General features: G+C 51.1%; 1 long non-coding RNA gene across 1 annotated transcript; it reads left to right on the top strand.

The window, feature by feature from the left end:
• Window positions 1-364: 364 nt before the first annotated feature.
• LOC147581375 (uncharacterized) lies at window positions 365-27,427 on the top strand. The gene is made up of 4 exons (XR_015251733.1): window positions 365-534; window positions 2,645-2,792; window positions 21,001-21,441; window positions 24,760-27,427. It is a non-coding gene; the product is annotated as an uncharacterized LOC147581375 (long non-coding RNA).
• The last annotated feature ends 253 nt before the right edge of the window (window positions 27,428-27,680 follow it).

Below are 27,680 nucleotides of genomic sequence, written 5' to 3'. Positions count from 1 at the left end.
AAAATATCAAGTGTGTGTTACATTTCTCTTTTTTTCCCTAAGGGTTCCAACAGGCCCTTGACGAAACCCAAGTGTGTGAACATTTTCTTCAAAGATGTATTTGCTGATATTACATAAAGATATATACACATAACGAAGGTACGTCTGCTGGAAACTTGGAAAAATCACGGCGAAGGGTAGCAGAATTGATCAACAGTGGCAACGTGAGTCGAAATAGTTCCAACGGAACAATCGATATTTGTCGTCTCCGCCGGAGGCTCGCGGTTACTCCTGGTTCCGGATGTGGAAAGTATGATGGCACAATGGTCCGTTGTTATTGTATAATATAATAGAATCTTTTAAATTTCAGTTTCAATTTCTAGTGCGGTAAGTATCAGCAGCTTTGGGGATCGTCAGGAATGTTTCATGTGTAAAGTGGTCCCGACACCAAAATGTTGGAGCACGGCTGCTGTGACTTACCATTCTAGAAGTGGAATCGGGAGGCAAGAGAGATGTGCTCTTGCATTTTGGTAGAGATTGTCAAGTAGCCCTCATGTGAGTTCTGTCAACGTGCTTTCCTACCAACGACGGAGAAGGATGCCTGTGTCCTCAAAGCCTGGCCCGCAGGTCTTAGTAAGCTTCTGGATCTTTGCCCACCGGAGAGTTAAAAACACCCCCTCCTTGTAGCTTCATTTTGCGTGACCTTGAGTGGTTGAGAACCAGTGATATCTCCTTTTTGGTAAATTATCTTTTCATGTTCTCTGCCCGCTTTCCCACTAGATTATTTGTTGATTTATTGATTCGTAAGCGTTCTTTGTACGTTAAGGACATTGGCCATTTGTCTGCATGTACCCTCCACTTTCTTCTCTTACCGGATCTATTTCTGGGCTTTCTATTCTATTCCAACGGTTTTCAACAACTGGACAAAGAAGAACTTTCTAGCCATTTGAGTTGTTGATCGAGCTGCCCGCCTCGCTAAGACATGGGCATGTCCTGAAAGGCGTGTGTATGGAAAGGCTGAGCTAGTGGGAAGAAAGTTCTAGGTTTGTATAGAAGGTTGAATTAGAGCAACTCTAAGGTTCGCTGAAATATCATAAAAGCATCTCAGATTTCAGAGCAGCTCACACCCAGGAGGCTTGGATGCCATTGCTGGTTTATACCAAGTCCTCCGCATAGAAAGGGCTCGGTGCGCAGTTTCAACAAACAGCGTCAAGTGAGGCATTCAGCAAGGGCCCGGCAGCCACAGGGTCTTCCTCTGAAGCTAAGAGTGGAATGTTGGATGTGGAATAAAGCTGAGAGTCGTGCCTCTTCCACATGTGAGACCTGCAGCCAGAAAGGGCAAGAAACAGGGCCCCTGGGGGGTCTCCGTCGGTGGAGCATCCGACTTCGGCTCAGGTCACGATCTCACAGTTTGTGAGCTCGAGCCTCACGTCAGGCTCTGTGCTGACAGCTCGGAGCCTGGAGCCTGCTTCGGATTCTGTGTCCCTCTCTCTCTTTCCCCCCAAAATAAACAAACATGAAAGAAAGAAAGAAAGAAAGAAAGAAAGAAAGAAAGAAAGAAAGAAAGAAAGAAAGAGAAAGAGGGAGGGAGAGAGAGAAAGAAAAGAAAGAAAGAAAGAAAGAAAGAAAGAAAGAAAGAAAGAAAGAAGAAGGGAGAGAGAGAGAGAAAGAAAAGAAAGAAAGATTGATTCAGACAGGACTGTCTTCCACGAAGGGCCCGCTGGTGGCCAAATCTGAAGGACGGGATGACCCTCGCGGCTCTTGCCCAGGCTTGTGGCTTTGTGACGCTTGTGCAGGACAGGGCTGGCAGGGAGCTGACACACGGTCCCCGCCGGCCATCCCAGGGTACTCATCAGCCGACTCGGTGCCTTTTCTCTTCACGCTGTAACATCTCTGCTCTGCGACGTGCCTTCTAACCGGTTTCGGTCGTGTGTGACCTGAAACCGTGGCACGGTTTTGCTGCACACGTGAGACCGTGTGTAACTAAGAATGCGCTCGGCGGGCCACAGGTGATGCGCATTCCTGGCACTGTGACTGGACACCCTCAGTCCCTGGAGTTTCATCCACCCGGTGACTTGGGTCATCTGCAAATGAAATTACTTTGCTTGTTTTCTGGAACCCTCTCCGGCTCCTTCTGTTAGACTTCAAAGGCCCAGCATCGAGATGCACAGAACGGGTGTTTAGAGTTTGCGAAAGTTCCCGGGATAGTGGTGCAGCCCGCTTTTAAGAAAAGCCACTCGATGGTGCTCCCAAAGGCCCAAGGCGCCGCCCCGTGTGGAGAAGCCTGCTCGTGGACGAGGCAGGCGGAAACGCCACCAGGAACGTCAGACGCTGAACCCGAAGAGGGTTTGCACACACCACCCCCATCACAGGGCTTCCGGGTTTCTTTCCATTCTCGTGCGTGGAAGGCATGGTAAATACCCACGACCGAATGAAGACGCCGCTGCGTTGACAACCCTCAGTGATAAGATTTCACCGTGAGATCACGGGCCATCAGCTCTTCTTCTCCTTTCTTGCGGCACAAAAGGCAGTGGTGAGCTTTTTTTGATGGGGTCTCAGAACTGTGCCCACAGCTGCAAAAGCCCATGTCTGCCCGTAATTATTCCACACTTGCTTGTCACTCGGTTGTCAGTTTGGTGGCTCATTCGTTCACTTTTCTTTTCAGGAAACGTTTAGTGGGCACCGCCCGTGCATCGCGGGTGGTGTCATGGCTGACGCTCGTGACTGACACCAACTTAAAACCCCGGGGACTCGGTGTATATTCTGATGGACGTCTGATGGACGATGAGGTCCTCGTCCTCTGTAATCGACAGGTAACTGAATTGGATGACGATGTGTAGCTGGAAATCTTTGGGCTTCGTAGAACGGCCAGTGCAGGTGACAGAGTGTTATGACATTTAGTGTTATGGGGTGATTTGTGTCCTCCCCAAAGAGGCATGTTGAAGTCCCAACCCCTCATACCTGTGATAAGGCCGCTGGAAAAGAGGTCTTCCCAGATATCACCAGGTGACCATGAGGCCATTAGAGGGGCTCCTCATCAACATGCCTGTGTCCCGAGGGGACCCACAGGAAGAGGGCCGTGTGATAACACAGCAGATAGCAGTATTGTGGTTCCAAGCCGAGGTCCCAGGAGCACCAAGGACAGGGTCTCCTCCACAGCAGAAGAGGCAAGGATTTGCCCAGACCTCAGAGGTTCTGTCCACCCCTTGGCTTCAGACTTTTGGCTTCCAGAACCAATATACTTCCAGGTACTTTGTAACAGCCGCAGGAAGTAGATACACTTAGTTGTTGCTGTTTAGTGTTTATTTATTTTCAGAGAGACAGAGAGGGCAAGAGAGCAGGGGAAGATCAGAGAAAGAGGGAGAGAGAGAATCCCAAGCTGGCTCCTCACTGTCAGCACAGAGCCCGATGTGGGGCTCGAACTCACAAACCGCGAGATCATGACCTGAGCGGAAACCAAGAGTCAGACCCATAACCCACTGAGCCACCAGGCACCTGTTGGATACACCTAGTTTTAGAGCTGACATTCTGTGGCAAGACTGAAGGCCTTCTTAGTGTACTTGACTTTTCTGGGGACACTGGGGTTTCTGGTGGCGGGTGAGGCTGGCGAGCTGAGCTGCTATCTACTCCGTGGAGACCATGATGGCCACCTTCCTCCCAACGCATGGGTGCATGTGCTCCGTAAACATTAGGCGTCTATTATGGAGGACATACCACTCTCGGCTCAACTGATGTTAACACAAGTTTAAGCTATTACAGAATGCTGGCCTGACTTCCCAGCACCACAGTGGCAAGCTGAGAAAGAAAAGGTAATCAGGCCAGAAAGAAAAGATACCCTAAGAAATTGTCCATTTTTCATTCTGCTGGAACCACATTTTAATATCCAGAGGACAGTTTGTATTTTTAAAAGGGTTTCTTGGGGGCATCTAGGTAGCTCAGCCTGTTAAGCGTCTGACTCTTGACTTTGGTTCCGGTCGTGACCTCGTGGTTCGTGGGATTGAGCCCCACATCTGGCTCCATGCTAGGCACGGAACCTGCTTAATCGTCTCTCTCCCCCTCTTCCTCTGCCCCTCCCCTCCATGCTCTCAAAACAATAAAATAAGATGAAATAATAAAAGGGTTTGTTGGATAATTGTAGAGCTATCATTTTCTGATAGAGAGAACTGTGTTCTTTCCTACTTTGACCCATTCTTTCATTCCACAAATGTTTACTGTGCACTAAGAGGCAAACACGGTATTGTTGGGTTTTTTTTTTTTTTTTTTTTTTTTTTTTGCTGAAAATTCCAAAAGCAATAATAATATCTTAGTTTAAAAGTTTAAAAATAACGAATAACAGCTTCCTGACCAGAAGAGAAATGCCGTCTTGTGCCAAGAAGCTCAGAGCGTCGGGTGGGAGAACTGGGGTTGGACCAGCTCAGGGTGAGCTGATCTGTGCTTCATCAACCGGTCATGGACACAGGCTCCTGGAACAGGGGGACGGACGCAGCCTGGGGGCAGTGCCATGAAGTGGCAGCCGCTCTGTGATACGCAGACACCTACCTCGGGCCCACAAGATGGGGGGCGCCGAGACAGGCCCTCCATCTAAGTGACTTACGAGCAAAAAGCCGGCCGGGTTCAAGGGCAGTGCCAGGGGCTTTGGAGGCAGAGGTTTGGTACAGGAGTTAATGAACAGAAAGAAGGACGATTGAAAAAGTCAGCTCCCGGCAACATGACCAGACAACATACAGCCTTTGTATCGGCTGCACCTGAGCCCCGTGGTCACGGTTTCCAGATGAAATACAGGACACCCAGTACATGTGAATTTCAGACAGACAATGAGTATTTTGTTAATTTCAGTTCTCGGCAGATGCGCAAAGGACACGTTTAGGCCAAACCGCATTTGTTGTTTATCTGAAATTCACATGTAACTGAGCCTCCTGTGCTTTTTGTTTACTAAATCTGGCAACCCTACCTCTGGTTTCACATTAATCCCACAAGTGAAAAAATTCAGGCACAGACTAGCTCTAAGAAAAAAAAAAAAACGGACAAAACTGGGGGGGGGGGCACGATTTTTATTTGAGGTGATTCACTGTATTGTTTAGCATTGTATTTAACTTCCGTGGGCTTTGATTTTTCAATAAAGGAACAACTCCAGGCTGAAAACACCTGCCTCTAATAAACCCCCCAATCCATCATGAGGACCAACAGAAACAAAATGTGCGGCAGCTCTCTGAGCTCCTGGGGAAATTGCGTTTCATAATCAAAGGTATTTATTATAGCAATTCCTCCCGAAGCCTGCATTCCTGAGCTCCCTGCTGGTATCTATCTGCGCGCTGTGGCCACTGTCTGCCATCACCCCCGGCACCGCTTACAAGTCCCGGGAGGAGGCAATTATGGCCTAACCTTCCACCCTGGAGACCAGGGTTCAGCTCTGTTTCTGTTTTACTTCCCCTCTGGGGCCAGAACTGCTTTTGATGTGAGCTCTCTCCTTCTGCACACCACTGTTTGTTTAACCCATTTAAGGAAACTCTTAAACAAGCTTGGGAAAGATGCTACGTACACACATTTATTGTCCCTCTTACGTCGTCCATCCATGTGCATTTAGAAATGCGTTCTGTCTTTCTCAGCCCCCAAATGCGACAGACCGTCTTCTGTGTCGTGTTTTTATTTCTGAACTCACAGTGAGAACTGAATAAAAATGAGGATTTTGATGGACAAGCACTCAGGCTCCTCGTTATTACTGCTTCCCTCAAGGACAGGGATTTGTACTGTTTGATTGCTTGAAGGTCATCGTGTCAGCTACATCCCTGTCTGTTCTGTCCGCTGTCGGTGCTGTAATCAAAGGTGGCTAAGCGAGGGCAGATTCTGGTTCTCGGAGCTCAGGAAATGTATTTCATTTCCTTCGGAGGTAGGTCTGTCTTATCAAAACAAGTGATCGCTTCGCCAAACGCAGCAACGAAACCTTAAAGAAATAGCAATCTAAAAGCATGATGGCCCACGTGGTCTACTCTTTAAAGAAGGAATTGTGGCTAAGATGAAAACCAAACACCAAAACCCCAAAACCCTGGAGCTTTTGTGGCCCTTTGTCCAACACGGGAGTTAAGCCACCACGGCCCATCAGCTGTTTCTCACGGACCTTTGTGTGACTATAATGAGATCAGTTGTCAGGCTTCAACCTGGTTGTTCTGAAACAGCAGGTCACGTGTGAACTGCGACTGACCGACTGGCAGAAAGCCTGACAGACAGACAGACCATCAGTGGCAGAGGCCACATCATTGAAAACAGCCTCTCTTGGGACTGATGCGGAGTAAAGCCAACTATGAAGCAATAATCACCATTCCTAAGATACTTCTTAAAATTGATTCATTTGCCTTTTTTCATAGGATGGATTTCAACGGACTCTTTCTCTCCCCAAAATAGTATTTTTCAGGAACACGTGTCCCCTGGTTATAACACTTCCTTGTATTTCTTGACTTCCTTTTATAGAAGCAAAGTCCCTACTGACACATTTCCACTGTTAGCAGAGATCTTTATTTCATGTTTTAGTGGTCATTGCTGTCATTTTTGTCATTCTGAAGAATCCACCCAGAATTCCAGGAAATCAACACAAACTGGAAGCTCTTTCCCACACAGAAGATCCCCTTCCTCACGGGACGGCCTTGTTCCGCACGTACAGCCCCCCCCCCCAACTTTTCTGTCTCTCTATTTTTTTTTTTTTTTTTTTTTTGCAGGTTAAATAATATTTCCAATGCAAAGAGATGCCTCCCACTAGGCACCTGTAAAGGATTCTTTCAAAGGTCAAACCCTCTTTCTTCAGATCTGTATTTCATGGTCACCCTAAGTCGTCCGGGCCGTGACCTCTGGTGCCCACTCCTTTCACTCTCTTGAAATGGAGGCAGACCGCTGTTGGACCTTCCTGTTCGCATCAGAAAACGCTACCGTGGTGCCACTAATGACGAACGGAGACCCGTGAGTATCGTGTCCAAAGCAAACACTCAGGCTGCGTGCTCAAGGATTGGTATGAGCACAAAGAGTTCTAAATCCGGAAGATCTGTGATGTGGATCTCCACAAATACCACCCAATGGGGGTTGCTCCCTTTGGGTAAAACACGGAGACCATCGCAGAGCGGTCGCAGCTTCACACGGCGGGGCCTCACGCCCACAACTGGGCCAGCCTCACCGCCTCACCCAACTTGTGCTCCTCTTCTGTGGCTTCTGGAACAGAATATAAGATTCTTACTACCCAACAGTAGACAAAAGCGCCATTTGGATAGACGTTTCTCCAATCCGTCTTCTTTATTCCCCCACTTAGCAGTATCTTTCCTGCGGCGTAACTCCTTGTATTTCATCTGGATTTCTCGGTTCTCCCGTATCCGTCACCTCGGGGAGAGGGAGGGATTCGTGTTCTGACTGATTCGTGACGGCGGCTAAGAAAGAATTGATGGTCCATCCCGACAGAAGCGTGGAATGCGTATGGGTTTTTTAGGACGTTGGAGAGTGCCTTGCATTTTTCCCCTATCAACTCTCCAAAGGGCAGGCTGACTCCCCTAATCTTTCAGATAAATGACGGAGGCACAGCACACGAGCCACGTGTTCCACAAATCAAGACTCATCGCCAAGCAATACTTCAGCCGAGGCCAAATCCAACCATCCGAAAGAAAGAGCGGGGATATTTGAAACTATTGTGCGGTGATGGCTGATGTCAGGAGGAGCCCCCAGAGGCACTAGGCTGCGTAGCTTGAGGGCAGAGGCTGGGCTGTCTTCATCGGTGCACTCTCACAGCCTCCAGCCGGGCCTGACGCCCTCAGTGAATGTTTACTACACTGAGTTACATTTTTGAGATTGTGAGACCGTTTTCAAATCGCGTGTTTCTCTGAGATGGAATTATTTTTAGTTTCGTATTCGAATATTTAGTGAATTCTTATGGCTTGACAGTGATTGAGTAGCATGTGGGATGCATTTTCCCGAACCTTTATTCTGGTGGAAGTGAAATTTACTAAAGATTCAAGTCTGAGGCTTTTTTTCATTTTATAATGTGAATTACCGTGAAAATCCAAGGCTTAAGAATCTCAGTAATTATCTAGGGGCACCTGGGTGGCTCAATGGGTTGAGCGTCCCACTTCGGCTCAGGTCGTGGGTTCGAGCCCCACGTCGGGCTCTGTGCTGACAGCTCAGAGCCGGGGGCCTGCCTCAGATTCTGTGTCTCCCTCGCTCTCTGCCCCTCCCCCACTCATGTGCACACTCTCTGTCTCTCAAAAATAAATAGATAGACATTTTTAAAAAAAAAATCTCAGTAATTGTCTTTAATCCACAAGTCCCTTTCCCCCAAAATAATTAATTTCTGAACTAAAGATTCATGGGTGCTTCAATCATGTCTCGCTAAATGATCCCCAAAACACAGACTCTTGCTAAGTTTTATTTCAATACATAACCTGCGATGCCTTAAAATTTGGCTGTTTCTTTTAAGATTTATAATTTCAGATCATCCCGGTGAGGTCACTTATATGATGATCAAAAAGTACATGTGTTTGTTTTGGAAACAAAACCAATGACACAGGAACAGCATATTTCCTAATTTTGACTGACACGAACAGAAACAAAAATTACGGGCCACCCTTAACGTGTCTTTACTACAGCTAAATTGACCTATTAAACCGTGTGCTTCAGATTCTCTGATGTGGTGCTTTACGTATCATGTGGAGAGAACAATTTTAAAGAGAGACTGTTGTTTACAGATCAGATCTTCACTTCAAAAATATTTAGAATCAGGGCACCTGGCTGTCTCGCTCAGTTACATGCCCGACTCTTGATTTCAGCTCAGGTCATGATTTCACGGCTCAGGAGTTTGAGCCGGGAGTCAGGCTCTGCACTGGACAGTGAGGAGCCTGCTTGGGATTCTCTCCCTCTCTCTCTGCCCCTCCCCTGCTCGTGCTCTCTCTCTCTCTCTCTCAAAATAAATAAATAAACTTAAAAAAAAAAAACTATTCGGAAGCTATGCAGGGGGGTTTGGGGGGGAGGATACGGAGAAATGCCACAGACTGAGTTGGGCTAACAGGTGAGCAGGCTTACTGGGGGGAGGGAACGAGCTTCAGGAAGGACAGTGGGAAGTCACTTTACTCCTCTTTGATTTGGTTTCAGGAAATAATAAAACATTTGAAGAATGATAGTACTTGGGGGAAATGTTTTAAAGTAAAAGGAAATAAGTGGTCTTCCTAAAAATATCTCACAGTGAATCAGGAAATTATTGACATAATATTATGATAGTGAATGTGGCATAGAACTTGCTGTCTCTGGGGCTGCTCTGCGTTAGAACAGAGAAATCTCTCGAGCCCCAACGCTCAGAATGAGCCTCCGGACGGAGGGGAGAGCTGGGTTCCAGGTCGTGGGGCGGAGGAGACTTGGGGAGAAGTGTTACAAGTAATGTGTGCAAAGCTTTGAAAATGAGGTTGACAACTTGAACAAGAATCCCGAGTTCCTGTAGGCAGTGTGGGCACATCGTGCGGAAAGTGGTGATTCACCCGAAACTGATCTGTCAGTGTAACGAAGCCCAAGCAGACTCCCAAAAGGATCTTCCATGGAGTTTTACAAGTTGATTCTAAAACAAAACAAAACAAAACAAAAAAAAACAAAAGGAATGGTCAACACAGAGTGAGGGAACTTGAGTACGAGACGTCAACATTTATTATGAGCTATTGTAAATTGGATTAGGACCTGTGTGTCAAAAGAAAATACTGTAAAATCTCTAGTAGAAAACGTAGGTACATTTCTTTCTGTCTTTGTGGTGAGGAAGGTATTCTTTTTTTTTTTTAACGTTTATTTATTTTTGAGACAGAGAGAGACAGAGCATGAACGGGGGAGGGCCAGAGAGAGAGGGAGACACAGAATCTGAAGCGGGCTCCAGGCTCCGAGCTGTCCGCACAGAGCCCGACGCAGGGCTCGAACTCACGGACCACAAGATCATGACCCGAGCCGAAGTTGGACGCTCAACCGACTGAGCCACCCAGGCGCCCCTGAGGAAGGCATTCTTAAATAAGAATCAAAAGTGTTAACCACAAAAATAATACACTTGTTTCCATTAAAGTTAGAAATTCTGTTCATCGTAAGACAACATAGAGAAAACACAGACTATAAATGGAGAAAAAAAAATATTCTCAGTGCATTTAACCTGAAAGAATCAGTGTCAAGAATATATAAATACCTAAAATTATTAAGAAAGTGATAAACGACCCCATAGCAAGGGGCAAAAGTCTACCAAGCATCTCAGAAGAGAGAGAACACAAACACCCAGTAAGAAAATTAAGAGGTTCTGGGCCTCCTGAGTCATCAGAGAAACGCAGACCATGGGTTCTGATTCCATAGGGCCAGAGGGAGGATTCAAGAATTTGAATTTCTAGAGAGTTCCAGGTCCACCTGCAGTGCAGAGAGTAAACATCCGAACTGCCCGCTGAATGAGTATCTTCTAATACACAAGGTAGAAAAAAACGACGAAGTCGAAATGAAATGCTCCTCCTTAGGGGTGTGTGTGTGTGTGTGTGTGTGTGTGTGTAAAACAAAAACTTCAGGAGAACCGTGGACACCTGTGGGGGGAGGGGTGGGAGAGAGGGAGGCACGCAGATGTGGTCATCAGTGTGGAAGGGGTGGGGTCGTCGGGCTGGTGTAAGCATTGGGTTTTCATCGCATTACAAAAATAAGGGCGTGTGTACATAAAATGAGTCGGCAGGAGAGTCGGGCATGAACCAGCGACAAGAAACGTCAAGAATCAAGAAAAGCTAATTCAATTATATGAGCTTGAGTTCCATTTGAAAATGAAGAAAAAAACCCTATGGATGCAAGTATCGAACGGCCAGCTGAGACATTGCCAGCCCGATATTGGAGGGACCCGATGCCCAGTGCCCAGGACGCACTGAAAGGAGACACGTCGGGACTGGTTCTGACCCAGACGAGGTGACTGCAGGCTACAGGCGGGGGCAGCTGGAGGCGGGGGTCACTGTGCCACGCTGCTTTGTCCTTCGGTCATCGTGGGGGGATACGGACGTCAGGTTCGAGGGAAGGTGAAGGACTGGTGGGGGGACAGTCCTCGCTCGCCGCTTAGCGGCCCGTGCAGGGGTCTCATCTGTCAAAGAGGAGTCACAGCGCCTCCACGTTCGGGTCACCGTGGGCAGCATCTCAGGCGGTGGCCCGGCGGCTGCCTCCTAAACCGCAAAGCTGAGGACACAGCAACGCTCTCGATATGGAAGCAGCAAGGGCTAAGCAACATGCGTCCGCTGCGTCCGCCTGTGGAAAACTTATCTGATGGAAAGCTTCCATTTAATTCCAGCTCCGTTTTTGACAGCGCGGACTCTGAACTAACACGCAGGCACAAAACGTCTCCAGTCCCAGTGGCTCGCACACCCCTCGTGGTGTTGCGGCTACTGTGTCGGCTCCAACGACCTTTCTCCAGACAGTGACGCGGCCGCACTGGAGCTGTTCCCTTGGCCACAGCGGCCCCGGACCCTGCTCTCCTCCCCGGACTGCGTGCCCCCTCCTTTCTGGGCTCCAAAACACGGAGCTCAGCTCTCTGCGGAGGCTCCCTAGGACTGTCAAGAACAATTATTTTCCCAGTGAGGGAGAACTTGAACTTGGTCCTTCAGCTTTGGAACGCCGCGTGTAGGCAGAACGTTCTCCTCGGGAGGGAGGGACCAGTCCCCCCTTCATCCCTTCGTGCTCGATGAGCTGCCCCCTCCCCGCGCTCCCTTGTGAACTCTGAACTTCAAACCTCCTTCTGTGACTTTGGCCGGGAGGTGTGATTCAGGGGAGCCACGCTGTCCGATCTCTGGGGACACTTCCCGGCAATTCTGGTTTTCGGTGAGAGGCGGCAGCCTGGGGGAATGAGCCTCGCCCCTGTGCTGTCACATCCTTGGATTCTGTCTGCTCATCTCAATCCCCTCTTGTCTGGACTAGCTTCGTTTTGCCACGAGGAGCCAGCTCTCCCACATTTGATGAGTAGCACACGTTAAAATAGGAATTTCGGTGGCCACCGTGGTTCCCTGGAAGCCACGTTCCTGAGTGAGGTGAGAGCACCGCGAGGGAGGGCCAGCAGAGCTTCTGGGAGTCCAGAACGGGACTTCCGCCTCTGCCTCAACTCAGGGAGCCGGCTTCAAACCCGGGAGCCCTGCGTGTTCGCCGTCGACCGTGACCACAGAGGGCTTGGGTTGGATCCTCCGGGCCGCAGGCTCCGTGGGGCGGCCGGCCTTCCCAGGATCCACGAGGACCTTCGAGGGTTGCCCGCACGGGCCCCTAGGTGTCACCAAACTGTGTGTGCGCGTGTGTGTAGGAAGGCACACGTGTCTCTGCAAGCACACGCGGGTTAGCGAGAAAGGTGAGGGCAGTGGAGGGCAGAACGCGGACTCCGCTGTCCGCCTCCTGGGCCGGGGGCCCCATCCGAAGGGTGGGATCAGCAGAGGGAACGTGCCCCTCGTGGCTCTGGAGACCAGGCTCTGAGATCAAGGTGGCGGCAAGCCCGCTGCCTCCGAAGCCTCGAGGGGACGTCCTCTGTTGTCCCTGGAAATTAGACTAAGAAAACTGTTGACGTTTCCGTGGCCCAGTGTCAGTGCCCTTAAGGAGTTGCCTGTGAACTCTGACACGCGGTGCCGGGGGTGGTCCAGTTCCTGTCCTTTCTGACGAGGCTGTCCTCTTTCCTACGAGCCCGTGCGGTCACCCGGTAAATGCCCTCGGTGCCCGGGGTAGCAGGGGTCTGTCTGTTGTGTGCAAAGAACGCTGGCTGGCCCACAGCATCACCATGTCCCAGCTGTACTTGGGGAGACAATTCAATTAATCGGTTTCCATTCGGGTGATACCGAAGTAAAGCGTGTCCTACGGGCAGCCGGAAACTCGGGTGATACACACACTGACCATACAGAACAACATGTGTCGGTCCCTCTAGGCTACAACGGGATAACACAGACGGGACAACTTGTAACAACACAGACTTATTCTGCATGTTCTGGTGGCTGGGAAGTCCCAGGTCAGGGCGCCAGCACGGTCGGGCCAGGGCACTCCAGATGGCCATCTTCTCGCTGTGTGCTTGCACAGCAGAGGGGAAGGGGGCTCTCTGGGGCCTCTTTGATAAGGACACTAGTCCCATCCATGAGGGCCACACCGTCATGACCTCATCACCTCCCAAAGACCCACTTCCAAATACTCATCGAGGGGATTAACCTTTCAACTTATATTGGGGGGGTGGGGGCACAAAGATTCAGACCGTGGTGTTGCGTAAAAGTGCTTTGCAAACCAGAAATCATTGCACAAATCCAGCAATTTCATACTGTGCTTTTAAATCCATCAAGCCCCCTCGACTTCAGGGTCCACGACTTCTGCTACCGTCCTTTGTTCTAATCCACAAAGCGGAAGAGTGACTCTCCCGGAGGGTGGGTCCCGGCCGGATCCTGCAGTCAGACCGGACTGCACCTAAGCGGAGGATTTGCACAAGAACATTCGTCTGGATGAGTGGTAAGGGTTCTGCTGGAGAGCCACTGCCTTAGCCACCCGTGACCGGTTCTGTGAGCGTCCACGCTGATGGAGGCCGGGAACGCTGTCCTGGGGCAGGGTCACAGTGAGGGGCTCCTGCCTGGGGAGCAAACCTGGCTTTCAGAGGAAACGTGTGTTGTGTTCTAAAAACGTACAAGCGTGTGGCACTCAACCTGAACATCCCGTGCCCCACACAAATACTCGTGTGAGGCACCAGCCAGGGCCCCGCCTGGAGCCACGTTCTTGGAGCTCTGTCCTCGAGAGGAGCATCTGGGGTGCAGCGCTGACCTTTGTGACCACTCCCCTGTGGCGACTTTTCCTAAGCCACCAACAGTTGAGGTCTGACCCAACCCGACACACGCTGTGGTCGCCTGTCTGGACCCTCTATGAAGGACAGTCCCGGGGCTCTGAGGACAGGAAGCCGCAGCAGAAAGCAGAAAGGTGGCTGTCACCGTGTCAACCTGGCTTTGGGGCAAGCCGTCCGTCTCCAGACTGATGGTTCATCTTACGCTAGCAGCCCAGACCGGGGCCAGGGCTCTTGAGCACAGACTCACCCAGAAGGGCGTTTTCCCGAGAGCCCGAAGAAATGGTGGGGAAGGACTAAGCAGATTGTGCCGTATTAGCGACCACGGAGCCACGATTGCGTCTCTGATATAACAAAGTGAGAACAGGGGATTTTGCATATACCATCTGTGCTGTTAAGTTAGCAGTTTTGAGGCCCTTATGTTATGTTAATGCTCTTTTCTTCTGTGAATATGTATTAACAGACGCACGTGTTTGTGTGTATATACTGGATGTGCGTGTGTACATGGACTTCCTTCAACGTCTATGTGTGTCTGTGCATACGTGTATGTGTATGCACGCACAGACACATATTCGCTTGACTCAGCTCTGTCACCTTCCGCTTTGCTCTTACAGAAACCTTAAATCACTTCTTATCGATAACGAGGGCTTTCATCAGATAATCTATTCCAGATGCCCTGTACTTGGTATCCGCATAATTAGAACCATTTGTTTCTCTCAGGGGTGGTTTCGTTTATAAAATGCTAGGGGTGCGGGCCACCCAGAACAACCTGGGAGTTTCCAAAAGACCGTAAAGTTCAGGCGCCGGAACAGTTGGTCAGGCACCTGCCCTCCTGCCCCCACCGGTGGGAGCTTCCATTCTGCACGACTCTGCTTCTCCAAAGACACCTCGCCAGGTGCAACGACAGCCAGCTTTCCCACTTCCCCAGACATCGGTCAGCCCTGTCACGTCCCACTTCTTTCCTCCTTCCCGGCAAAGCCTCCTGCACCTCGTGAAACCCGGAGACGGTGCGGTCTAGCCCCGTGCCTTTTGGGGTCTCAGGTGGACATGCGGGCCGGCCGTGCTGGGGGGGTGGCGGAATCCTGGGCCGCTTGGCCCATCTGTGGAGACCTGGCAAAAGAAACTGGGTGTTGACTTGCTGGGGGTTTCTCTCTGAGACAGGGGTGTCTCAAGCCTCTGCGGGTCACTGGGCCCGCCTCCCCTGCACTGCCGCGTGGCCTTCCGTCAACGCAGCACGGCTAGCGATTACGGTTCCTCCAGATTGCTGAGGCATTAGGAAAATAGCGGATTTGTCCGTGACACACAACCGGTATTTGTGCAAAATGGTGAAATTTGCATGAGAAAGAGAATCCTCTGCAACAGATCGATCTGTAACAGAAAGAGAATCGTCCGTAACTAAGGTGCTCTGAACTGTCATCTTCCAAAAGAGGAACAGAGGCAGAAAGAAAATTTGCAAGACTGCGTGTCAGGGGTCACCAGTCACGGTCGTTAGTTGGGGAAAATTATGGCACAACATTGAAAACTGAAAACTCAGGGGGAGCCTGGAGACCACCTAAAGCATCTTATTCGATGCCAGTGGAAGAAGGTACCCCGCTCGTCGAAACGCCAAGCGGAGGTGCAGCTAATTTTTGTAAGTATGTGCCAACAGCAAGAAAACCAGACCAAGCCTCTCCTGCCGTCGTGCAGAAGTGAGATGTGTAGCTTGCTGGCTTCCTCCAACGGCGATGTACTGGCACTTAGGTTCCAGGCTCCGTGGTGGTGCTGGCATGAAGCGCTTCCTCCAGCCCGCGAAGAGATGGGCGTTCTCCATTCTCCACGAAATGCGGGTGCTGGGGAAGTGATTCCGCCACGGGGGCCCGAAGAGGCTGGCTCCAGCCAGACGGGATGGCGGGAGGGGAAGGAAGACAGGCATGACTGACTTCCCAAGTGAACACGCCAGGGCACAAAGCAACCAGAGACGGGCGAGAATCCGGTTTTCTAGATGCAGACGACTTTATGTGCACGAAAGGAGATAGATACTAACAACGCCTGAGTAAAACAGGGCAAACCCTTCCCCCCTTTTCTTAAAAATGTAAGGTTGGGGCGCCTGGGTGGCGCAGTCGGTTAAGCGTCCGACTTCAGCCAGGTCACGATCTCGCGGTCCGGGAGTTTGAGCCCCGCGTCAGGCTCTGGGCTGATGGCTCAGAGCCTGGAGCCTGTTTCCGATTCTGTGTCTCCCTCTCTCTCTGCCCCTCCCCCGTTCATGCTCTGTCTCTCTCTGTCGCAAAAATAAATAAATGTTGAAAAAAAAAATTAAAAAAAAAAAAAATGTAAGGTGCCCCCTACAAGACGTGGACAGAGCCCACGACCTCTCATAGGATCTCTTTGCTCTCAACAAATACCCCACGAGATGAAGAGCTTAGGCTTCGGGAAGGATGAAGAGACACTGCTCAGCGATCGATCTGTAACAGGTTACTAGAGACAGCTGGAAGGAGTCCTCCGGCAGGTGACCCGGATCCCGGGCACGGGCTTGTCCTTTGCTGGTGGAACTTTGAGGGCAGATTTCTCTGCCGAAAAGAACGAGCTGGCTCACTGCGATGCTCGTCTGTCCTTGGGATGCCCATCGCCTGCAGCCCCCGTCAGACCACGGACGCCCGCCTCCTTGTGTGCACGTGAGACTCATGACCTCCCTCTGCTTGCTGGCCTAGACTAGATCATTCACTCCCTTAGCAACCTCTGTGCTGCCAGGGAGTAGAGCTGGGGGTGTTTGGGAGGCTCGTTTCCTCCGAATGGCTGGGGGTACGGCAGGAGGGTCGCGATGTGTGTCATGAGACAGATACGCATGGGATGTCCGCTATACGCGAGGCTGGCTGCATCCTGCCAAGTCCTGGGGCTTCCGGTTTAGGAAGACATTCACGAGCAGGGTTTGAAAACATCCAAGAGGCTTGGGCTGCGTTAGGTAGAGGATGTTATTTCTTTGTGCGACGCATTGACGTGAGCCTCTTAGGTTGTTGAAAGAACCTCAAACCCTCTTTCCCCCATGGGAAGCAATTTCTCAGATTATAGCAACGATCTACCTGTGCAAAAATTACCCCAGTGCCTACAAGGCGTAATTACATGGATTTTCCTAAACGATGCAGATGTAAGGCGGGCTCAGTCGACCCTCGCTTTCTGACTCCCTCGGTGGAGGCGGCTGGGCGTCAGCAGCCCTCAAGGGGCTGGTCTGCTGCCGTGTCCCTCCCTGGAAACACCCTGTCCCCCTCCCCTTCCCCTGCGCAGCACTCCCACCCACGCCCCAGGCAGAGGCGCCAACCGGCAGGAAATAATTCGTCCGTCCTGTGCCTCAAAGCCACACTCATCCAAAACATGACTGGTTTTTAAATGTCTATCTTGTCTGTCGGGCAGAGCTGTGCCTGGAGACAGACAGGATCAGGAGGGGGCTGCAGACAGTCAGAGTGCGGGGTGAGGACTCAGAGAAGGAGGGTTTCTTAGTGGGGAGTTGGGGGAGGTGGGAGGGGACCCCGGCAGACCCGGTGGGGGGGGGGGGGGGGCTAGGATTTGTATTTGAACGTCGGCCATTTAACAGCCCCCACCAGGCGCCCCGGGAACGCCGAGCTTTCCTAGCTCAGAATTTATTTCCAATCTGCGTCTACAGTGGTGAGTTACTATTTCGCGGTGTGTCCAAAAGACCATTTCGCCATGCATCTCAGACAGATTTTGTGTTTTTGAAGGATCCCGCCCCCTTGTCAGTTTTAATGATTTCATTATTTAATCAACCCTAGTGGGCTCCACTGCAATGACTCAGGGGTTTTAAATCGGGTCCATTGTTCAACAAGCGTGCGGGGAAAGGAGCAGAGAGAGAGAGCTGTGGCCGGTCAGAGGCCACGGGCGGCGAGGGGGTCGGCGGGGGGGGGGGGGCTGTCCTCCATCTGACAGTCGTCCCCCACGACGTTTTGGTTTTGTCGGCAGCCTCCCCGCTCAGCTTTAGCTTTCAACTCTCTCCTTCCCGATATGGAATCCACCTCCCTCCCGTGGCATCTTGTTCTCAGCCTCCGGTTGCCTAGGAGATGAGAATAGGGCCGCGGCTGCGCTCTGCGCCCGCAGCCAGGTGGAGGGGGCTTCTGCAGCGGGGGTGGCTCCTTCGCCGCGTTCCCAGGCCACACCACAAAAGACGGCTGGCCGCGACAAAAGCAGGACGCAGGCGGGCAGCGCCTCTTTGTCCCCAGCCTGGCTGCGTCTGCGACCGACGCATGCATAATTCGCCCGGCCCGGGAGACGCATTGCGCCTCCACCAGGAGAGGGGGTCCCAGGGCCAGGGGTCGGGACACCAGGCCGGTCCAGTTAGGAACACCCGGGCGTGCTTCGTATCCACGTAATGCGGAGTTCACCTTTTCTCATGTTGTCGAGCCGGGGAGAAAGTGCAGATTTCATCTCCCAGAACGACAATAACGCGGGATTGGGGTGCCTTTGTTTGTATTATTTATTTACTTAAATGTTTATTTAGTTCTGAGACAAAGAGAGACAGAGCAGGAGGGGGGCAGACAGAGAGAGGGAGACACAGAATCGGAAGCAGGCTCCGGGCTCCGAGCCGTCAGCACAGAGCCCGACGCGGGACTTGAACCCACGAACTGCGAGATCGTGACCTGAGCCGAAGTCGGACGCTCAAGCGACTGAGCCCCCCAGGCGCCCCTGGATTGGAGCACCTTTTAATCGAGGCATGCCACCCTCTTGAAACAGTCCGCGGTGTGTGTGAAGGTGTGTGTGAGTCAAATCAGCAAGGACGCTGGTGCCCGGGGCGGCGCTCTGTCCCGTGTGCCGCCTGCCTGCTTATCTCCCTGCATCCTCGGAACTGATTTGTCCTCACAAATAGAATTTGCAGACGGAAGCTGGGGCGCGCTTCACGTGTGCGGACGCCTCCTAGGGACTGACGGGTCTGGTTCGTCTCATGTCTTTCTTCCATCAACTTGTCACATCGGCCTCCCGGGCATCACCTACCGGGGCAGGCAGAGTCCTCTTTGGTTTTTAGACCCAACCAAACAAGAGTTCGCCTGCCTGATGTGCAGCAAGCCAGTGAAATAAAGAAGTAAATAAATGAATCGGACACGGAGCTTTGCAGTGAGGAAAGAGAGGCTGTCTGTTGGTGTGGTGCCCCTCAGAAGGACAGGGAGCCAATGCTCAAAATCCCGAACTCCTGGATGGCTTACAAGGGAGGGTTTTTTAAAGGCAAAATTTGGAGTTAGGGTCCCCGGGTGGAGTGGCGTTCAGTGATCGGTGGAGAGTGAAGTCACGTTCTTAAGGTGTCACCCCCTGTTCTTTGAGGGCAGCGAGCTGGGCTGGAGAGGGTCTGTTGGGCTTCTAAGACCGTGACTTCGAAAACCATCTATTGCTAGCACAGAGACAGTACATCCTGTGATTCCCGTGCCCGGCAATGTGGCGCGTTTACGTGACCGTAAGTGTTCCCTCGCTGTTTCCGACTACAGTCACCTTAACGACACACAGCTAAAGCCCTACCGGGGTGATCGGCAGTGACACACCTGTCACTGCATCGTTCCCAGACGGCCACGTTCCCGCCCTGGTTTTCTGCGCTGTCTCCGGCCTGTGCACCTGCAGGCCTGGGCAGATGGCGACAAGAGACGCTGGAGAAAAGCAAAGTAGAAAAAGCCCTCTGTTTGGAAACCCTATGGTAATTCCGACTTGGGGGACCAGCAGCACTGTCGTTTACGGTTTACATTTTTTTTTTTTAATTTTTTTTTTCAACGTTTATTTATTTTTGGGACAGAGAGAGACAGAGCATGAACGGGCGAGGGGCAGAGAGAGAGGGAGACACAGAATCGGAAACAGGCTCCAGGCTCTGAGTCATCAGCCCAGAGCCCGACGCGGGGCTCGAACTCCCGGACCACGAGATCGTGACCTGGTTGAAGTCGGACGCTTAACCGACTGCGCCACCCAGGCGCCCCGTTTACGGTTTACATTTAATAATTCAGGCGGAGGCAACCTTGCTCCTGACGCAGGGCACCCCGTTTCTGACTCCAGGCCACCGGTATTCGAGACGGTTGTCCTTTTTTTAAGAAACAATTATTTTTAATGTTTATTTGTATTTGAGAGAAAGGAACAGAGCACCAGTGGGGAGGGGCAGAGAGAGACGGGGACAGACTCCAAAGCAGGCTCCAGGGTCTGAGCCGTCAGCACAGAGCCCGACGCGGGGCTCGAACTCACGAGCCGTGAGATCATGAGCTGAGCCAAAGTCAGACGCCCCCCCAGGCGCTCCTCTAGACAATTGTTCTTAAAGCCCAAGATGTCCCTCAGAGTCACCTGTGGGGCTGTGAGAGGGTTTATGGGCTCCCCATTGCCGTAAGGCCTCAAGGATTGAAATCTTCAGGTGGGTGCCCCGGAGGGGTGCACACATCTCTACATATGGCACGTTGGCTCTATCGATCAGTTTGGGGAGAATTAACATTTTAACAATACCTACTATTCAAACCATGAACACGGTCTCCATTTAGTCGAGACTTCTGTAATTTCTCTCAGCAAGTATTTATTGTATGTGCAGTGTGTTTTTTTAAGAGATTTTATTTTTAAGTAATCTCTACCCCTAATGTGGGGCTTGAACTCATCAACCTTGAGATCAGGAGTCATACACTCCTCCGACGGAGCCAGCCAGGTGGCCCCTCAGTGAATTTTTTTAGGCCTTTCAATTATTTTGTTAAATTTCTCCTTAAACATTTTTATACTATTATAAGCATTTTAAAACTTCCTTTTCCAATTTTTGCACTGGTAGTAAGGGGAAACGTCCTGGATATTTTGTTGTTGTTATATTTGCCTTATATTCCACAGCCGTGTTAAATTACTTCGGGATCTTTTCGGCAATTCCTTAGAATTTTCTGCACACCTAGTCACGTCATTGGCAACTAAAGACAGATTTTCTTCTGCCTTACCAGTATGTATGTCTTCTGTTTCTTTTCTTGGCTAATTTCACTGGCTAGTCTCGTGTTGCGTAAAAGTAGTGAAAACACATATTTTTGCCTTGTTCACGGTCTTAGGACGAAGTGTGAGTCTCCTAGTATTAAGTGTGATATCAGTTGTAGGCTTTTTGTAGGTGCCCTTTATCAGAATAGAGAAGTTCCTTTTATTTCTGGTTTGTGGGGGTGTGTTTATTTATTTACTTACTTATTTACTTATTTATTTATGGATGTTAAGTATGTTTTTCTACATCGGTTGAAATGATTATGTTTTCTCGTCTATTCTGTTAATAGGATGAATTCCACCACTGGCTTCCCGCACAAGAGACCAGATCTGCCATCCTGGGATAAAACCCCGCTGATCACAGACAGAGGCCGCTGTCACCAATTTGCCTTCTCACCGTTCCGCAGGCCAGAGGTCTGCGATCAGGTGTGGCCAGGGCCGTGTTCTCGCAGGAGGCTCCAGGGGGAGGACCCTTCCTCACCTTCCCCAGATTCTGTGGTGCCCACCCATCCTTGGCGTTCCTTGGTTTACGACTTCCGCGTCCATCATACGTTGTTTGCTCTGTACATCTGTCTTCCTGAGACGTTCTCTTCTCCGCCTGTCTTCTGCCGTTCTTACAAGGACACCAGTCACATGGGACCAAGGGCCCACGCTAATCCAGGATGACCTCGTCGTAGTCTAACTAACTGCATCCGCGGAGACCCTATTTCCAAATGTGGGCACCTGCACAGGTACCTGGGGTTAGAGTCTCAGCACACGTTTTTGAGGGGTACGATTCAACTCACTAGAACCATGATATATTATCCTTTCTGTATATTTCTGGGTTCAGTTTGCCAGTGCTTTGATGAGAGTCTTTGCATTTATGTTCATGAGAGAGATTGCTTCGTAACCTTATTGTCTTACACGGGGTTGTCTGGATCTAGTGCGAGCATACTGCCGCCTCCGTAGGGAGGGGAGGGATCCCTCCTCTGTTTTCTGACGGTTTGCGTACGGTTAGCCACTGGAACCATCTGGAGTTCTCTCTGCTTTTAATTCCAGTTCAATGTCTGTTAGATATAAGGCCATTCTTTTTTCAAAACAAATTAATTCTCGCGTCGGCAGCGATGATTTGTGTCTTCCGGAGAATTTGTCGATCTAATCTAAGCTGTCAGATCTGTTGGCACAGTTGTTCATGACATTTCTTATCATTCCATGTCTGCAGCGTCTGGAGCAGTGTCTCCTGTCTTATTCCTCATACTGGTAAATTTTCTGGGTTTTTTCTGTTTTCCCTGATCGGTCTAGAAGTTTGTCGATTTTACTGATCTTGTCAAAGACTCAGCTCTAGGTTTTATCTACTTTCTCTATCATCTTTCCATCTTCCATTTCCTAAATTTCTTCCCTTATTTTATTACTTCCTTCCACGTATCTACTTAGGTTTCTTTTCTCCTTCTCCTTCTTCGCCTTCCCCTTCGTCTTTTCCTTCTTGCTTCTACATATGGGACATCAGCCACTGATTTTATAGCTTTCTTCTTTTAGGATATAAACATCCGTAACTTTAAATTTCCCTCTCATTACGACTTTAGCTGCATCCCAAGGGTTTGCTATTTTGCGTTTTCGTTATCATTCAAAATATTTTCTATTTTCCTTTGTGTAGTGGATTGAATGGTGGCTCCAAAAATAGGTCCACTGTCTAATTCCCTGTGAATATCACCTTACGCGGCAAAGACGTAATTGTGTTGTGGGTCCCGGGAAGGGAGTTTATCCTGGACCTTCCAAGGGAGCCACGCACATCCTCGTGAGAGAGGCAGAGGGGGTTTGGACACAGATGAGGACAGAGGGTGATGTGAGGGCACACGGGGAGGGATGCTCACCCCACGGTGTCCCTGGGCCCCCAGGAGTCGCAAGAGGCAGGAAGAATGCTCCTCTGGAGCCCAAATTGAGCACCACCCCCATGGCTTCCTGCTTCCAGTCCAGTGAAATTGATACGGACCTCTGGCTTCCAAGACTCTTGTAACAGCCACCCCAGGAAACTAATGCACTTTCTGATCCTTTTAAATGTTTATTTCATTTATTTTGAGAGGAAGAGAGAGAAGAGAGACAGAATCTGTCAGCACAGAGCCCAACCTGGGCTCGATCTCACAAACTGTGAGATCGTGACCTGAGCCGAAATCAAGAGTCAGACCCTTAACCAACTGAGCCACCCGGGAGCCCCTCATTTTTTTTTTTTTTTCAGTCCATGGGTTATTCAGAAGTGTGTTGCTTAATTTGCAGATAGATGGCAATTCCCCAGCTATCTTTTCTGTTGTGTCAGAAAACACATGCTGTATGATTTCAGCCCTTTAAAATTCACGGAGACCTGTTTTACAGCCCAGAAGGCGGTCTCCCCTAATCCGTGAACGACTGTGATGCCTGTGTCAGCGGGGCGAGGCGGGGTGCGGTGTTTCTCAGGCCTCCGAGTGCGCGCCGTTTCTCTGTCGAGCAGTCACGGAAGCTCAAACTGTGCCTTCATTTTTTCTTCTCTCGGCTGTCAGGCTTTGCGTCATCTGCTTCGAAACGATTATTAGGCACATCTGCTTTGAGGCTATTAATAGAGCTGCTCAGCTTTCCTGGGATTCCTGTCCACACAGCGTCTCTGTGTCCATCTCCTTGCGTCTAACATACTTGCATCTTTGTGTTTCAAGTGTGGTTCTTGCACACGGCGTCCGGGGGCCTTAGCTCTTTATCCTGACGGCTTCTGCCTTCTAGCAGGAGAGTTTAGGCCACCAAACTTAATGCAGTTACCAGCCCACCCCACATCCTTTCTGTCTGTGCCCCCATCTTGGGTCTGTTAAAAGTACAAACGAGAGGCATTTTCTTTAGCCCGCCAGACTCTTGCCTCAGTGGGACCGCCTGCAGGTGTCTCCCACCCACGAAGGGAACTCAGCCACACGAGGCTTGCGGGGACTTGCGGGCTGCCGGGGAGGCTTATAAACTGTGCAAAACACACCCCCATCCGTAGTTGGGTCGGCCACAGGGCTGCTGAGAACAGGGGGCTCTCTGTTCAATGACCTGGGGAGGCGTGTGGTCAAGCGAAGGGGACAAATACTTCTGCTTTTGTTTGCTTTCAACGCGGAGCCCCTGGGAGCCTGTAACATGCTTATGTATATTGGGAATCTTGAAAAAAACAACTCCTTTGACGGACCACACATTTTTTTAAAGCCCTTTGTGTGGCTCACACCCTATGGAACGTATTTTGTAGAAATGGCTCCCCAGGTTTCCTGGCGAACATTTCATTGCCTCTCACGGGAGTGGGGCCCGGGCAGGCCATCGATATGGGGACATGGCATATGCGTACCGAAGTGGCGATTCCTGAAAATTAGCTCAAGGAGGGACCGTGACTCAAGGTGTAGAGGAGCCCCAGTGGAAGAAAGCTGGGTCACATGTAGTCCTGTTACGGTGACAGTCCGCCTCTTCTCTGGAATATGCCCTCATATACTTTTCTTTTTTTGTTTGTTTTTTTGTTTGTTTGTTTGTTTGTTTTCAAGTGTTTGAAAGTGTTTTCCCTTGTCACTACACCAGTGGAGACAGGCTGCCCCTGGTTTTTGCGTGAGGCACCGAGAGCCTTTTATGATTAGAACAAACTTGCAAATCAGCGGCCCGCAAACGCTGCCTGAAGGAAGTTTGGCATTTTTTAAATCGATTACAAAAAAGGAAAATAATCACCAATTGTCCAATGTTTAAGTATCAAGGGATTTCAGACAGATATTTGGATTTCTGGATTCTCTTTAAAAATGAACCCTTTTTGGGGGGGGGGGGTGTTGGTGGCCGGGGACTCAGTGGCAGCTACTGGGGGCGGGGGTGGAAAGTGGGTCCATCCCGGAGCGGCCGGCCCTCCGTCAGCGGAGGCCTGAGAGCCCTTCCCTCCCAGGGTGCTTAATGGCAAGTGGTCACGAGCCAGACACTTCCACGCTGTGCATTTGTGATCTCACCCTGTCCCCGGCTCTGGGTCGGACCCCCTGTGCCGGGTGCTCAGCACAGGGCGGCCTCCCTGTCTGATTTGGGTCCTCTTCCTGCCCCGCCCCCCCCCCCAGGTGGCCGGCACAAGGTGGCTCCTCGTGGTTGGGACCGAGGTGTCCAGAGGTCCCGGTCTTCTTGCCGGCTGTCACGGGCTGCCGTCAGCCCCCAGAGCCCACGAGCACAATTACAATTTGGCAAAGCTCAGGATGGACGGATTAGGGAGCTGTTTGTTCCGGTAGTTACCGCACCCCGAGGGGTCGCCCCCACCGCGGTCTCCCACAACACCAGCTCCTGTCCACACTGCTTCTCTCAACCGCGATGGGCCACCCCTCCGAGGAGCATCCAACAGAGGAAATGGCCCCGGAGAGCCACACGTCCAGGAGGTACGTGTACAGCCGAGCGCAGGGCTTTGTCCCCTCATCAGGGGGGTGGCTGCCAGCCGCTGGCATCCCGTGGGTCACATCTTACAACCCTACAGGCAACACATCTTCCCCGTTGGCCAAAATAGCGCTCAGGAAACGTCACTCGGGATCCCAGCTTGTGTCACTGCCCCCTCCGGGGCCCGGCCTCGAGCACATCACACCCTCATCCCTGGGACACACACGGAGCTGGGAAGGACACAACAGAAGCGGGAAGCTGGGCGGTCAGAGACAACACACAGACATTTTGTTTTGGTCTGTGGCTCCCTGAGCGTCCCTCGTGCAGACAGAACGGCTGAGAAGTACGCGTTCGGGGCGGTGCGGATGCCGCGGGGCCTCACGTCGGAAAACAGTGTCCGGCATCGGGGGGGGGGGGGGGGAGTGCCTTGAGCACCCCCACCCCGCCCCCACCCGTTACTCGCCAGCCGTGGGACCTGTGAGAATCGCCAGCTTTCCTCACCCGTGGCATCGTGGCCGTAATCGTGCCACGGCGGCCAGCGGCCACCAGACTAGGTGACTGGATGCTGTGAGGACAGAGCCTTGTCTCCCACGCGGATCCGACCAATAAACCCTACTCTTGTGACCATCTCGGGAGTCTAATGCCTCTCGGAACGTATTTCCGGAAAAGGTGGGCAGTGGAGAAAGAATGGATTTTGGAGCTGGCTTCTAGATCTGTGGGGAGTTTTCTTTCACTCTTGGTGGGGGTGGTATATTTCACTGAGGAATGCTTTTGTTTTCAGGAAGAGTGCCTGGGTGGCAAATATCTTTCTTTTGCTCTCAAAGCAAACAAGAGTCTGGCTGAGTGTACAATTCTGATATTTCCGCTCTTTCTCTCAAAATCTCTGTGACCACTGCTTCTGAAATCGAGGGTCTCCACAAGGAGGACCTCGGTGGCAGTCTGATGGTCTCCCCTCCCGCGTGGGAGCGTCGTGGAGTCGCCTTCCACGTGGGGGGATGAAGAGAATTCGCCAGCGTGCATGCGTGTGGGTGACTTTCCCCCGGACTCTGCCGTGACCCTCGCGTGTTTGCCAGCTTCGGGGGAACGTGCGCATATTGCCGTATCGTATATTCGCGCACTGTGTCTCCAGCGTCTGCACAAGCACTGCTGGTCAGCTGTCGCCAGTGCTTTGCAACAAGCCGCCCCACCCAATGGGGAACGATCATGAGCGTGTGCTGTCCTGCTCACGGGCTAGCACAGCCTCGAGCTGCAGGGCTGCGGTCAGCGAGGAGGCCTCTCCTCTGCGACCAGCTACTGCGGCCACGTCCTCCGGTGCCTACGGGAGATGTTCAAGAGCAAAGCAAGCCATGTGGCTCAAATCAACACCAACAGGACCAAGAAATATGTGCTTCCTGTAGCGGGGAAAGTCCCGAGTCACACGGCTCAGGGTGTGGGTGCAGGGAGGGCTGAGCCTCAGCGACAGGAAAGCGTCTGCTAGTTCAGAATATGGATATGGGTTCCTGGTTAACATCACCCATGCCTCTGACTCTTGCCCCTGTGGTCTCTCTCTCTCTCCCTCCCGTCTCCCTGTCCCTCCTTCTCTCCCTCCCATCTTAATTCCAAGTGAATTGTATGTAGTAGTCTCCTAATTCTGTAATTTGGTTCCGAGCATAAAATCAGGAATAAAAATAAGCCATAAACCAGGGAGAATTGTTTAATTTCACTACTAATCAAAGAAACGTGAATGACAATCCGCAGAATCACATTGTCAGCTGGACCCTGAGTCTGGAACCCAGGGAGTGCCCCTCGCGGGAAGGACGCCCCCCATGGAGGGGTGGAGACGCCCCTTCTCTGGTGGTTCTAGCCTGCTCCCCTCCCCCACGTCAGATGCCTGTTCGCCAGAGCCTCTGGTCGGTGCCGGAGAACCTTCCGTTTGCCACACGGAACCGGAGCCTCCACTCTTCATGCTGAGACCGAGCTATCGGATCTGGTGCTACCTGTCCCCACACTTGACTACTGAGCCCTTGAGAGTGGCTGCTCCGAGCTGAGACACACGCACAATACCTCATCACGCACTTTGTACCCATTACACACTGACACGAGGGCATTTGGAGACACTGAGTTGCACAATATATTGAGATTAATTAATTTTAAAATTAATTTCAGCTGGGGCCCCTGGGTGGCTCAGTCGGTTAAGTGGCTGACTTCACTTCAGGTCATGGTCACATGGTCCGCTGTCCATGGGTTCGAGCCCCGCGTCGGGCTCTGTGCTGACAGCTTGGAGCCTGGAGCCTGCTTCTGATTCTGTGTCTGCCTCTCTCTCTCTCTCACTCGTGCTCTGTCTCTCTCTCTCTCTCTCAAAAATAAATAAACATAAAAAAGCAATTTCAGCTGTTTCTACTTTTTTAACACGACTCCTAGAAGGTATAAAATTATGAGTGGCCTGCATTATACTTCTCTTGGATGTCGCTGCCTTGAAAGATTTCCCACCTGCTTTAAGACTTTCAGACTTGGCCAAGGCCACTCCTAGAGCGTGTGTTTTGTTCTTAGCGAACAAAATAACTGTATTATGCTTGTCTTCTTGACCTTTTCTTGTACCCTACTTGACCTGCTGTTGTATTTTACCTTACAATTCTTC

The sequence above is a fragment of the Puma concolor genome, chromosome B2 (genome assembly GCF_028749965.1).
Source record: "Puma concolor isolate L17-30 chromosome B2, mPumCon1.1.hap2, whole genome shotgun sequence".
NCBI classification, from domain to species: Eukaryota; Metazoa; Chordata; class Mammalia; order Carnivora; family Felidae; genus Puma; species Puma concolor.
Note: the sequence above shows the minus strand (reverse complement) of the source record. Positions and strands in the feature narration are given on the sequence as shown.